Here is a 13,363-nt window from a genome sequence, read left to right as displayed (position 1 = left end):
GAGGAACCGCAGACCCAAACACGAGCGATACGACGTTCAGAGGCAGATTATGCAGATTAAATAGAAACAGCGATGCAAATTTATGTATTCTAATTTGAAAAGCCTATTTTCAGTGTTGAAATAAGTAATTTTCCCAGTACTTAATGTGAATTCATTCAGTGCAGCTGTTTGGTGACTGCAACAGCCATTAGCAACTGTCAATGTAGTTGTCTGTAGAAGTCTGCAGCCTGTAAATATTTTCAGGAACTGTCCTTTATCATGGTTAACGTTTCTCTTTCTTCCTTCCTTCCTTTTTTCTCCAATCAAGCATGTGATGGTCTTGTTCTGCCGTTTTATTGTCACATTGTGATCAATGTAAAGAGCCCTGTATTGCTGCAGAGTCAGGTACAAAGAGGCTCGAGCGCCGTGCTTAAAATGCTTTTCTCTCCTTTTTTTGTTTAAAAATAGACATTCCTGTGTAATGTCGGTGTTATGTTTACTGGTAGAGATGCTGCTTTCACCAGTGGTTCAAAGTTACCAATGAGATGGCAGCGAGGTACAAACTTGCTGGAGAAACCCGACTGGTGGCAATTAGAGCAAATGATATTAAGAGGTTATACAGTAGAGCAAAAGTGGAAATCTGTTTCCTTACGTGATTTTAAGGAAAGAGGAAAGCAATTGCAGGATCTTCCTGCATTCTGAACGAGCTCTCGTGTGATCGAACTTACACCACAACTGCAAGAGAAGGGATGAGGGACTGAAGAGCCAAGTGACATCTCCGCTCAACTGACGCTGCTAAAACACTGTTCAAGGCACCCAAACCGGCTTATTTTGCTGCTGCTTCCACTGTATCCAAGGAATGACAAGAGCATTCACATTTGGATCAGTCACTTCCATTTGGAATAGCTGCAGTTTGAGCATAAACGCTGCGTCAAGGCTACACTCACTTCAGCATGGAGAGCTCTGCAACAGAACGGACTTGATAACCCCGCTCCCGTATTTGTATAAGGTCAAATGACTGATAAACCCGTGAAGAAGGACTTCTTAGAAACGACCTTGGTTTAACGTAGCTGTTTGCTTGCAGCACGCGTCATTTCTCAAGAGCGCCCCTGGTACCCACAGCCTCTCCACTTCTTTTGAAACACGGGCTACACGCTGCTTGCTGGATCCTCTTCTGTCTACCAAGTTTTAATTCTTTACACAAGCTTGACAACCAACTGCTTCCCTAAAGATGAAGTGCCTTCATTTCTTGTTAAAGCCTTATTTATAAATATAAGGATTGAAAACAATTATGGCTGAGAAAAACGAAAGCTACTTCATATGAAATCAGATCAGCGAGATGGACTGCAATGAAAAAGACAAATTTATTGGAAGAATTCCGTAGTCACTATTACAATAATCTGAAATTCACCTCTTTAGATTACAAGGAAAGAAAACCAAGATCCTTATATTTAAAAAGCAAATCAGACCAGACTTGGTTTTACCTTTAGTCAAATGCCACAGCATGACACCAGAGATTTCACTGCTGCTCATTCGGTCTCAGGAGTGAAGGTTAAATTCTGCCTGGAGGAAAACAGATTGTTCTCTAGAGGGCTGAAGAAGGTGTGGACCATAATCTGTTTCCATCACCGACCACGGGACTCATCCTCTCGTCACCGCTGTTATTACAGTTCTGGTTTGGTGGTGGTTTTCGTTTGGGGGGGTGTGGAGACGACACACGTCTGAAATCCTCCCGGTTACGCAATTGCTCCGACCGCCGAGTCGATGCCAAAAGCCTGGAAGGCCAGAAAGGCCACTGTAACGCCTAGACCTGAAACCAGGTCATACCTCACCGGGCCTTGCCTTGATTATTTTCACTTCGACTGCAACACAGACAGGAAATGTTGACATCGACAGCGAAGGGCCAGCTTACGTAACAGTCATGCTTTCCCTACATGCTTCCTTTCATCCCTTACATGACACTGATGCTTCATTATCTAATCCCTTATTTAAACGCATGATTAAAGAGAAACCCTGCAGAAGCCACACCCTGGCCAGCTTTTCGTTGGTAAGCAACGTCTTTCATTAAAGCAATTACAACCACTGCCAGGGAACTTAATTGTGAGTCTGGGAATCACTGTGTGTTGTATTTTCACTTTTCTTTGCTCTAGAGAAGCCAGCCTCTCTGTGCCTACAGTAAGATATTCCGACATGGTACCTCTAGCATTATATAGCAGTCATTGGACCTGATACGTGATCTTGAGTTGCAGCGCTTGGTCTGCCTGACCATTGAAGACTGTACATTGACACTGCAGCAGCATTTTGGTACCTGTTGTCCAAGTGATGGGGACACTACAAACTGCCTTCAATTAAAATCAGCGGGGTGGGGTACAAGGTTCTTCCATTGTGCTTGGGCCAAACCGTCCTGGAGGACAAATATTTCAAAAGAAAACAAAACAATGTCTAAATCACTTAAATGGATGACTGTTTTAAATGCACATGGCTTTTCCTTTTGAAGCATTGCTTTTGGCACACATGCCTTTTCAACAGAATATTGCTAGCCAGCACTAAGGCACAAAATCCACCGTACTTTGCAAACTGGTGCTTCACTTAATGCTCAAATTGAGTTACTGTGCGATGGCTCCGTCTGCCAGGAAAAGGCAAGTCTGTGCTGAGCACGCTGACTCACCGATCAGCTCTTTTGTATCACTTCTGTTCCATAATCCCCCATCCGCACTGGCCCCTCTTCAGGCGTTTAGCAAGATCTTGCCCGTAAGAGTGTGATCCAAAGCGTGATCACTGAAGATGTGACTCACCCCGCTGTAAAGCTGTGCAATAACGTTCAACCCAGGTAATACCTTTAGCCTCTGATTAACACAGCGCAGATGCTCTCGGCATTTCTATGAAAAGCTCATCTGCTGTTGCTGCCGCTCATGTGCATCCTCTGGGGATTTTGCTCTGTTTTCCTTTTCCCTCTGGAATCATTTCATTTGGTTAGATTCCAATTCTGCTGCACAGAATCCAACTCTGAGAAGAAGTGAAGCTGTGGCAGGAAGGATGGAACGTGCACAACAATTCCCTTGTGAGATCTGTTGTCCAATAAATAGCAAAACGAGGTTCTAATTAAAACAGAACTTGTCTGATTTAGGAGTTAAACTGTGTACTAATTCCAATATTCAGTTTGATATGTCGCAGTAACACTCGAGCTCTATTCAGATCCATTTTGTATTGACTCGATGCACAGTAAAGAAATGGGGGGGAAAGTGTTGATGTCACCAACTAGAAATTATTGCTGTGGTTCCAGGTTATTCACACAGACTGCAACTCAAATTTCCAAAGACTGTGAGTCTTTAGACACCATGCGATGACATTTTAAGTGGGGGGAGTGCGTTGAACATAGGAAAGAGCTGCTGAATAGGTAAATAACAAAAGAGTGTGTGCAGTTCACTAGACAATATCAAATATGTCAAATTATAACTGTAAGATCCAAGTTTTTATTCCGTCTTCTCACACAAAGTTACAAATACTTTTTGGAAAGCCATGAAAAACAATTTCCTATTATGGCAGTAAAAAACTGAGCAGACATATTTTCTACAAATTTTTCAATAGCTTTTACGTCAACTGACAATGATTATAAGAAATTTTAGCCATAAATATTGTTTAGTAAACAGTAAAACTAGAGGCTTGGGTTAAAAATATTCTGAATCGCAACAGCTGTGTGTAACCAGCTGAGATGAATGGAAGGTGACCAGAGTGTAGAAAGTGTATGAAAAGTCCCTTGTCCTCCTTCTAAGAACAGAAATCAGAGTAGACAAGGAGAGCAAAAAGATTTTAGTATCGCAGAAAGAAATTGAGGATGTAACATAGGGAAGGCTGGGAAAGGGCCACTCTGAACTGGCCTGTTTACCGGCTGGCGGTGGCAGCCCAGTCCTCCCACTGCAGGAGCAGCAGAGCTCCCCAGGTTCCTTTCCAAGCGCCTCCCAAAGCGGATCCCTGAAGCCAAACACAACAAAGTTCGCAAGGGCTATTGTTAGTCTGAAGCAAACAACTTTTCAGATGTCTGACCGAAGCAAGTTATTAGATGCTAAATGCAGAACAGTTCAGCACTAACACCACTCCCAACAGCCTCCCAACCTGTATCTCTTGCAGAGGTATTTGCCAATTACAATGTTAGAGTTACTACACACAACTGTGGACGAATTCCCCCAAGCGGAGGAACTGTGGCGATAAAGTTTCTGAACGAGGTCAAGGCTTTCTGCTGTGTCCTGAGTTGAAGCAGTTTCTCTGGTCACAATTTCCAGCAGGAGGAAGAGAGTGGCCCAAGGAAAATTACAGTTGTACATCGCAGGAGGGAGCTGGGGCTCTGGAGCTGGAGAACAGGAGTCTGAGGGGGGACTCATTCATGTTTACAGATATCTAAAGGGGGAGTGTCAGGAGGATGGAGCCAGGCTCTTCTGGTGACAACCAGTGACAGGACAAGGGGCAATGGGTTCAAACTGGAACACAAGAGGTTCCACTTAAATCTGAGAAGAAACTTGTTGGGGTGAGGGTGCCGGAGCCTGGCCCAGGCTGCCCAGGGGGTTGTGGAGTCTCCTTCTGTGCAGACATTCCAGCCCACCTGGACACCTTCCTGTGTAACCTCATCTGGGTGTTCCTGCTCCATGGGGGGATTGCACTGGATGAGCTTTCCAGGGCCCTTCAACCCCTGACATTCTGGGATTCTGTGAAAATTTGACATACAGACTGTCTAATCTACAACGAATTTGGGACAAATTGAAACAGATAATATTTATCCCGTCTTCCCTAAGCACAGGTCATCTCCAACTTTATCCAACTGTTTAGATATTGTCTAATGCATGTGAACAGATGAGTCATCCAGCGATTAATAACTCCCAATACAGCTGTCACCCACAGCAAGGCTTAAACACTGACTTGAACATCAAAGCTACACAAGGGCAAACGCGCGTAATCAAATTAATAAACGAGATTTTGCAAACTGGAACTATTCCGAGGTTCTTCAGCACTAGGCTGAAAAACGATGTTTATCGGAAGAGTTTATTCCCTGTGTTCATAACAAGCTGTCACTCTCCGGACAGAGCACACGCTACCGTTGATCTCACACCACATTCTGGTGTCTGTTAACTGCTCCTCACAGGATCTTACGTTCAGGCATCAAAGATGATTTAACATTGTCACTTAGCATCGCCCTGTATTTACTTACAACCTGCTGCCTCTTTTAACAGTGCTGACGCATTTAGGAAACAACTGTATTAAAAGTCAAACAGGCTGTCTTGCAGTTTGCATGTTTCCACTCTGTTTTAGTGAATTTTCTCCATCCTCTCCTTATTTATCTTTTCTTTTCATGCACTACTTGTTTTTTGCACTCAGGATCTAGCTTACTAATACTGTTTTAAATGTCCCTCAACAGCAGCAGCTCTCATTCTATTTTTGCCCATTTTTCACAATACTCACCTACTTCGCACCTAATCCCATAAACCTCCCCTTTCTATTTTGCTGTTTGTTTCTCAAGCTCTCACATACCTTATTAATCATACTGATTAATCATGTATTGAACACGCCCACGGAAGATGCCGTAGCTCGCTCACCAGGCAGGTGACCACGCACAGCAGGGCCCGGTCAGTCAATCTGGGACTGCAGAACACGTGTGATTTCTTACCTAAAGGATCTTCCCTGTCAACACCCCAAACTGAAACAGCCGCTGGAGGCAGGAGCAACCAGGCCCCAGTTCAGCTGCCTATGGTATAGGAGATGGAGGAATAAATGCATTTTACCCACCGAAGCTGCTGCTAACACGGTTCGGTCGTTGCCCAACAGAGCATCTGCCATCCAGGTACCTCCTGTCTGTCCCTCAGGTGTGTCTGTTAAATGCTGTATTTTGCCACTTGAGCATCAGTTACAGTTGGAGACAAAATCACCGCTCCGGAGTTTTCAGAGCAACCCATGGAAACAGCAGATTTCCTCGGTCATTTGCCCTGTTTATAGGAGCACTGTGCAATCCCCTCCACTGGGAAACTGCTAAATATATTGGACCTCTTTGCAAGGCTGAGCGTTTTCCAATATCTCATAGATGTAAGGAAGTTACTCTATAGGAAATGAATCATTTATGCTGGACTGAAAATGAGTAAAAATGCATAAACTTACAGCATTTATGTTTGACAGTTCCCTCCTGGAGTCTTCACGTAAATACCACATCTCAAGCAGTCATTGTAAAGCTCTAAAATACCCTTTCAAAGAAAACGTGCATTTTTGAAAAGGCTTTTTTGTGAGGCTTTTGTTTGTTTGTTTGAATAAAGTGGCTCTGAGGATTGGAAAAAAAAAGGTTCCTGGGCTGACTCCAGTCGCTTTCCTGGCTGTTTTCCAACGATGTTCAAATCAGGAGTTGTTCAAACTAGCAAACAGTAGTTCTGTGGTTTACTCACGTGAAAAAGCGGGGAGCTCTGGTATTTTTTTAGCACATACGACTACCAGGGTCCAAGAGTACCCTCTCCTGTCATGTGCATAAACATCGCCTTGACCAATGGGGGCAAATTTAGATACTTCCCAGAATGATTCGTTGCATTCTCACGACAGTTGCGATCCCAGACTGGATTAGATCCAGTGGGAAAAATGTTTAGACAAAGTCCTGCACCAAACAACGCTCCTGAGAGATGAGCCCGTGGTTTGCCTACAACAGCAAGTAGGGTTCCAGCAAGATGTTTAATCATGTGTGTTACAATGACCTGTTCACAGAGTGATAGTCCAGAGAGATTTCAGGCCAAAAAACCTGAGCATCCAGCAAATGTGCTTGTTATCAACATCGACCTCTTGGTTCAGCTCTGTGTAATCCAAATATCGTGACAGTGCAGAAATGGAAACCAGAAGAATAAGGGAGGTGCATGGGGAGACGGGGGAAGGAAGCTGCCCCTTAACCCTCTCTCCAAACACGTTCCCTCCTCACCTGCTGGATTTTAGGCTTCAGGAGTCCTTAGGAGCTATTTAGCTATAAAGACCGTGCTCCTCATTGGGTGATCAAACACAGACGTAAGAGACCGGGAGCTGCAAAGTGCAAACGCAGCATGAAAGTGGAAGCAGGAAAATGGTTTTAGCACCTTTTCGACGCTGCAGCAGCCACAGCGTAACCAGCAGGGTGGGAGGAGCAACTGCTCCCCTGTGTCCAACAGCTTCCATGGCAAAGAAAAGAGATGAAGAGGGAGAGCACTGCGATGGAAACCACCACAGGGAGGCACTGGGTGGACACCGTCACTGTTTCTAGGCAAAAATGGAACTGGGTGAGCAGCTGGTTTTGGATTCCAGGTGGAACCAGCCTCACACCAAAGTACTTTTGCCTCCTCAAACATTTCTACCTGCACTCACATTTTACTTACGGATTTTGCAACAGATTTGCTTCCCATTCACTGCAGAGTTACGCTGGAAGAGCTGAAGAGCAACCACAGCTCCTTTTGCGCAGTCAGGTGTGACGCAGTGTATCATGGTTGGGGCAGAGTTTATATCCATCACAAATGATAATTCTGTAGTAATACTAACAGCTCCTTTAGCGTCTCAGGTATTTTAGAGACTGAGCTCTGACAGCAGCTCAGGCCAGAAGTTGTTCCATGTGAACAGACAGAAAGCAAAACGATAAAACCCTTCTACCAAAATATTTCTGGCAACAAGACCCGATGAGGCAGCACATGCAGAAGCTCCAGTTCCCCAACTGCTCAGCTCCTTTCCCTTCTCAGTTCCCAAGACTTAAACCCAGCTTGGACCTCTACTCATTTCCTTTCACCAACTACTTTGGGACAATATTACTGCCCACTACTGCGGCATGTAGTCCAAAAAACCCGCAAATATTATCATTATATTACTATCACAGTTGAAATTTGGTTCCACATTTGCTGCCTATTCTTCTCATCCCCCTTTCCCTTGACATTTAACTGTCTTAATTTGGAGATAACATTTCCGTTTGCATTTCAAAAGCATACATGCTCCTGGCATCTGAAAAATCACCAAGAAGTCACCTTCACTTCCCACAATGTGGACCCAGAGCATCTAAAGTACATTTGCTTGTTATATTAATAGAATTCAGAAAATCGCTCTACAAAATTCCTAAAAGAGAATCAGCCCAAGTTAGACTTGGCATCTGCACAAGTCTCAGTTATTTTTTGGAATACTTTGACAACGCTCTTATGTTATTGTCTCCCAGTTCATTTTTCTGCCCGTATATTCCCCAAAGAAGGAAAGAACGGTATTCCTGTGCTCTGAATAAGGGCACATCTTGCTTGTTAGAGTCATTTCATTATTTATTTTCCCTTCTCCTTCTCAAATTGTTGGATCTTCGGACCACGAGGCTTCAAACCCTTCTCACTCTTCCACATGAGGGCACAGAATTCACCCCGTTACCTCCGACTGAAAGAAATGAGAAGGTTTTACCAGCAGAGGAGACACTTGCTCTTGGTGTTTTTCAGCTGGGTGCTGCACAGAGAACCTTCAGAGATCACACACAGCCTGACAGTTTCCTAAATCTAATTTAGTAACCTGAAATAAACGGAGCTTTTCCATGGCGGCGAGAGCTGCAACGCACACCCCCAGCTCCACAAGGCTCCGCTTTGTTTCACCTGGGGACAAAATCAAGCTGAAGGATGAACAGGGTTAGTCCTACAAAGCTGCTTCTGCAGGAACTCTGCAGCCAGTCGAGAACGTTTTCATTTTCTTTCTTCCATTTGATCTCCTCTGCAACATATTTTTTGTATTACTCCTCACATTTTACTTCCATCTGGTTCCAGCTTTTGATTAGAAACTTGGAGGTTCAACTTGAACAGCTCGATGCAGAGACCTGAACTGCTTACAGCCCTTTTGCTCCTCGGAGGATCTTAATTCAGCCGTATGGTTCTTTTTACCGCGGCGCTGCTCACACTGCAGGGTATATCCTTAGTAAATAGCGCGCAACTCTTTTAAAGAGCAAGAAGCCCTAAACGCTGCAAACACAGCAGGGTTTTGTTATCCTGAAAGAAACAAAACCTACAAAACATGATACCGTTTTAAAAACATTTGCTATACCAAGTGTCGTTGTAGGGAAGCTGCAAATTATCAGGTTTATCAGGCAAAACACAACACACATTTAAATGTTAGGTGACAGTTTCACTGATAATATAGGACCAAAAGTACTTCAAATATCCGAATTCAGCGCAGAGTCACCAAAACCCAACACCCAAGTTATCGCTCAGAAAAAGAATTGGAAATGTTCAGTAATTTTGCTGGGATTTGCGTGTCCTTCCCTGTGCGGGATCAAGAGAAGCTGGCGGGCACCAGTTGTATAGACGGGTCAGGAAGGGCTGGTGATGGTCCCATTTTCACCACTAACAAGATCATCTTCACCTTACAAGCGTTAAACCGGCGTATTGAGTCAGAACAAAGACTGACCTGTATCCACTGACTGTACCAGGACACGCCGGTGAAGCACAACAGGCGGGCACATCAACACCCTATGGAAACGTGGGTGCAAAGACAAACTGGTGATTTGGGAAGAGTGACTCTCCCATAACATCTCAGGTCCAGCAAGATAGCCACAAGTGCTTAATTCTCAAGGACCTGGGAAAGTCTGAAAGAAAACCAGATATAAGGCGACATCAGAAGGAAGAGAAACCTTGTGATTTCAAGCACAATTTTCAAAGGCATTCTGAATCACCACCTTCCACAAAGCACCCATGGAAGTGACATACCCAGCCTGGAAATGCAGAAGAGACCCGCAGAAAAGGCATCCAGCCGCCAACCAAGAATCAAGGAAATGGATTAAGGCTTCCTACATTTCTGAGCAACCGAAACAAGGCAGCTAAACAAACACAGAAAGCAGCTTTCTGCTCATGCTGCTATGAAAGAAGCGAGTTTCGGTATTCATCCTGCTTTTGTCGCCTGTATATCTTTTGCCTACATTCTGAGCCTGATACGGCTCCATCTGGGATGCACTTTAATATTATTCTTTGCAGCATTTGTTTGCAGAGTTCACGGTGTAAAGATTTGAGACATATGTAGGGCATATGCAGGAGATATCCTGGAATTATCTCATGTTTACAACTCGAGGAGGGATAAGAGAGCTGAAAGTTGGTCTGGATTGTCCCCTAGTGGTCCCCACCTTTCTGGGGGAGCAGAACCCAGAACAGGCTGTGCAAGTGCTGGTGTCACGTTCATCTCGCAGTTGTCACCTCTCCACAACACGCTGTACATTCGCCTCCTTCCCGGAAGCACTTTCTGCTCAGTTTGCATCTCCCAAATTTGCCACTACAGACCTTATCTGGCCATTTATTTCCAATGCTGCACGTGTGATGATGATCATTCCCACACAAGCGCAAACCGCAAAAATACCCTGCAAGATACCTCAAAGAGGAGGTTTACAAAAGGAAATAAAAGTTGGAGGATTCGGGTGGTCAGGGTTTCTACTAGTGTGCTCTTATGAGACAGGTACACAGGATATACCTGGAAAACAACAGATCAGATGAACATAAAGTAGACACGGGGACACAGCCACTTTATTCCACTCAGGTTTTTGCACTAATCTCATGAACAACTTTCAAGCATAACCCAATAGCAGCTTAAAGATCAAACCCAGTATTTGCCACAAGACACTTCTCCCTCTTTCCTCGTCCACAGGGAAAGGGATGGGGGTTCTCTCATTCCTCTCATTTCCCCTCGTGCCTCGATTGCTGCTGGACCCGGATCAAAAGCGCACACCTTGCATTTGAATGGAATGCACAGAGATCCGGGCTGGCTCACTGATCCTGTGAGGACTTGTCCAACAGCAAAGCTGGATCCTCCGCACAGCTCTGCCCGGCTGCAGAAAACACGGTGTGTGTACGTCGGGCTGGCAGGTAACGTGTCCTACCTCAAGCTACTGCGAACAGGAAAACTCCCACTGTGACTTGATATTCAAGCACAAAAAGCCAAAAGTTATAGGTCAGCAATATTTTTTTTTTAAAAGTGACTTTTCCCAGCTTTAAATTATTTAACTTAATAAGGGCAAAATGGCAGCCAACTAGCTAAACGTAGCCAGCCAAGACAATTTATGTGGCTCCCAGTGCGGCTCTTGCACCCCTCTCTGATCAGAAAGCTGCTTTTTCATGTGTTTGTGTGACCCTGGGCTTATGTGGAACCCTGTGCAGCTGGGAACTGAAAAAATGAGATGAGCCTTTGGTTGGCTCTAAGTCCCCGTCCCTACGGACAGCATCCTTCAGCCACCGCAGCTGAGCTGAGCGCATGGGAGTGGCTGCAGATGGGTCTGAGGAACAGGACACAAGAAAGCAACCCCGGCAAACGCAGCTGGAGACACGAATCAGAACAAGAGCAGAGGGTTAAATGAGAGGGGAAAACAGTAATGAGGGTGAGAAGGTTCGGGGATGAGAACAGTCCACAGTGCAGGAAAACTGAGTTAAAGGGTGGTGAGAGCCTGGCCCGGGTTGGCCAGAGAGGTGGTAGATGAACCATCCCTGGAGACATCCCAGGCCAGGCTGGACGGGGCTCTGAGCAACCTGAGCTGGTGAAGATGTCCCTGCTCATGGCAGGGGGGGCACTGGGGAGCTGGGAAGGTCCCTTCAACACAAACTGTTCCAAGAAAGATCTGCAGGGGCACAATGGGAAGGAGCAGGTTATAAAGATGAACGAGATCTAGAAGCAGGAAGCAGCCCAATAGGGCTGAGCTGCTAACAAAACTCTATTACCATCGATCAGTAATCTTATATTATTTACTCCTAATAGCTTACATTACCCATAAGTAAAGCTTAAACCTGGAAGTTTACACAGTAGGTTGCTGGGGAAAATTAACTAATAGTTCTACCAACCTGATACTGATAAATCCCACTAATTCCTGTGTTAATTGTGTCCAGTGCTGCTCCTGAGGAAGGATCCTGCTGTTCTGACCTTTACCTACTCCAGAAAAAACAGCTCAAGTGCCCTCTAGTGTGGTGTTTGAATATCTAGTCCCTGCTTTTCCCGCTTCTGTGGGACTAAATGAGATGGTTTGTATTTGGTTTGAAACTTTTTTATAAGCCCATAGGATTTGATGACAAAAGCGCCACTGTGAGAAGTGATGGTGATTGTGATTTTTTTGGTAAAATTGCTAAATAACAGTTATGGCTAGTTCCACAGGTATATTACCTGCTTTATCGCCAAAATGCATAACAGCAAAACTTCCTAAACATGTCAATTTTTGGTGACTATTACACCTGCTAATGGAGTGATGCTCTTGTCGGGTTCTGTTCCTTGATATAGATGAGCTCAGAGCATCACTATTCTGGAAAAAAATATGGTACTTCTACTTGCTTTTTCAGTTTCTTGTACTTCCAAACTTTTAATATATATTTATCAACATAAATATTGTTTTTATTTCTACTACATTTTTAGTAGCTTTTTGACCACAAAAAACGAATTTCTGAAATGCTGAAGCGCTTCTTCCTTTTCTATTTGATCGACTTTCCTCGCTGACTCAACCCAAAGAGATTCGGCCCTTTCCAAGCTCCTCAGAGTCTGAATGATGAACGTGCTTGGATCACAGCACAGCGTATGTTTCTGGAGGCTTTCCTGGCCGTGGTGCAGGCTCTTTGGAACCAGCTTCCTGCTCAAGGGAGACACTTCTTGAGCTCCAGTGGTGCACACACCACGCAAACGAATAGACTCGGGTTTGTTTTTTCCAAACTGAAAGTAGAAATAGGAAGAGTACAGAGCAGGGTCTAATATTGTTTCAGACGTTGTGCAGAGTAGTGAAATTCTCAGAACTGACTTGAAAGAAATGACAGATATAGAAACAGGTTCTGGCCGTACCAATGGTCCGTCTACTTTTATCAGTGGCTGCCAGTAAGGGCCGAAGGAAACAGCTTGAGAATGCAAGTGTAAGAATAGGGGCAGCACTTTCCTAGTATGAGCCTCCTGGAATTCAGCAATGTTTGTTTTAAGAAGAACAGGAAAAGAAAATGTAGAGTGAGAATAGTGGAAATCAAGGACGGCCCGAACTGTTTGGCTGTGGGACGATTTCAAAGGGTCCTGTCGTTTGGCTCATCTCGACACACACAGATTGAAACACTAGAACTGGCTCTCTCAAATCCCCCTCTCCGCTCCACAGACAGTAATGGAACTGCAATACCTTCTTCCCCATTCTCCTTAACCACTGCACCCTCTGCCCTTCTTAATGGCCTTTTCTATTACATCTGAGACCTGGGAAAATGCAGAAGTCTATTTAAAACACTGGCGACTCTCCAGGCAGCAGCAGCAGCTGGGGCTGGGATCAGCAGCGCTGCCGACAGAAACCTCCTCTTGTTGTGCACGGTCCCACAGTACGATCGCATCAATACATTTCCTTCAAGTTCCGTTTCATGTCTGTTATCCTTAGCCTTCTTTCCCCTGACGTCCCGCACACTCTCCG

The 13,363-nt window shown here is 44.7% G+C and overlaps 1 protein-coding gene across 17 annotated transcripts in view; it reads right to left on the bottom strand.

Annotated features, from left to right (window-relative positions):
* LOC110364635 (uncharacterized) overlaps positions 1-13,363 on the bottom strand; it is a 94,922-nt gene that overhangs the window by 54,104 nt on the left and 27,455 nt on the right. For 3 of the 17 annotated variants that reach the window (XM_065038804.1, XM_065038807.1, XM_065038803.1), the window contains one exon: positions 9,379-9,556. The exons of the other annotated variants lie outside the window; for them this stretch is intronic. The gene's annotated coding sequence lies outside the window, so the exon portion shown is untranslated. The remainder of the gene's footprint in view (positions 1-9,378; positions 9,557-13,363) is intronic. 17 annotated transcript variants of the gene reach the window in all.

This window comes from Columba livia, chromosome 22 (genome assembly GCF_036013475.1).
Source record: "Columba livia isolate bColLiv1 breed racing homer chromosome 22, bColLiv1.pat.W.v2, whole genome shotgun sequence".
Taxonomy (NCBI): domain Eukaryota; kingdom Metazoa; phylum Chordata; class Aves; order Columbiformes; family Columbidae; genus Columba; species Columba livia.
Note: the sequence above shows the minus strand (reverse complement) of the source record. Positions and strands in the feature narration are given on the sequence as shown.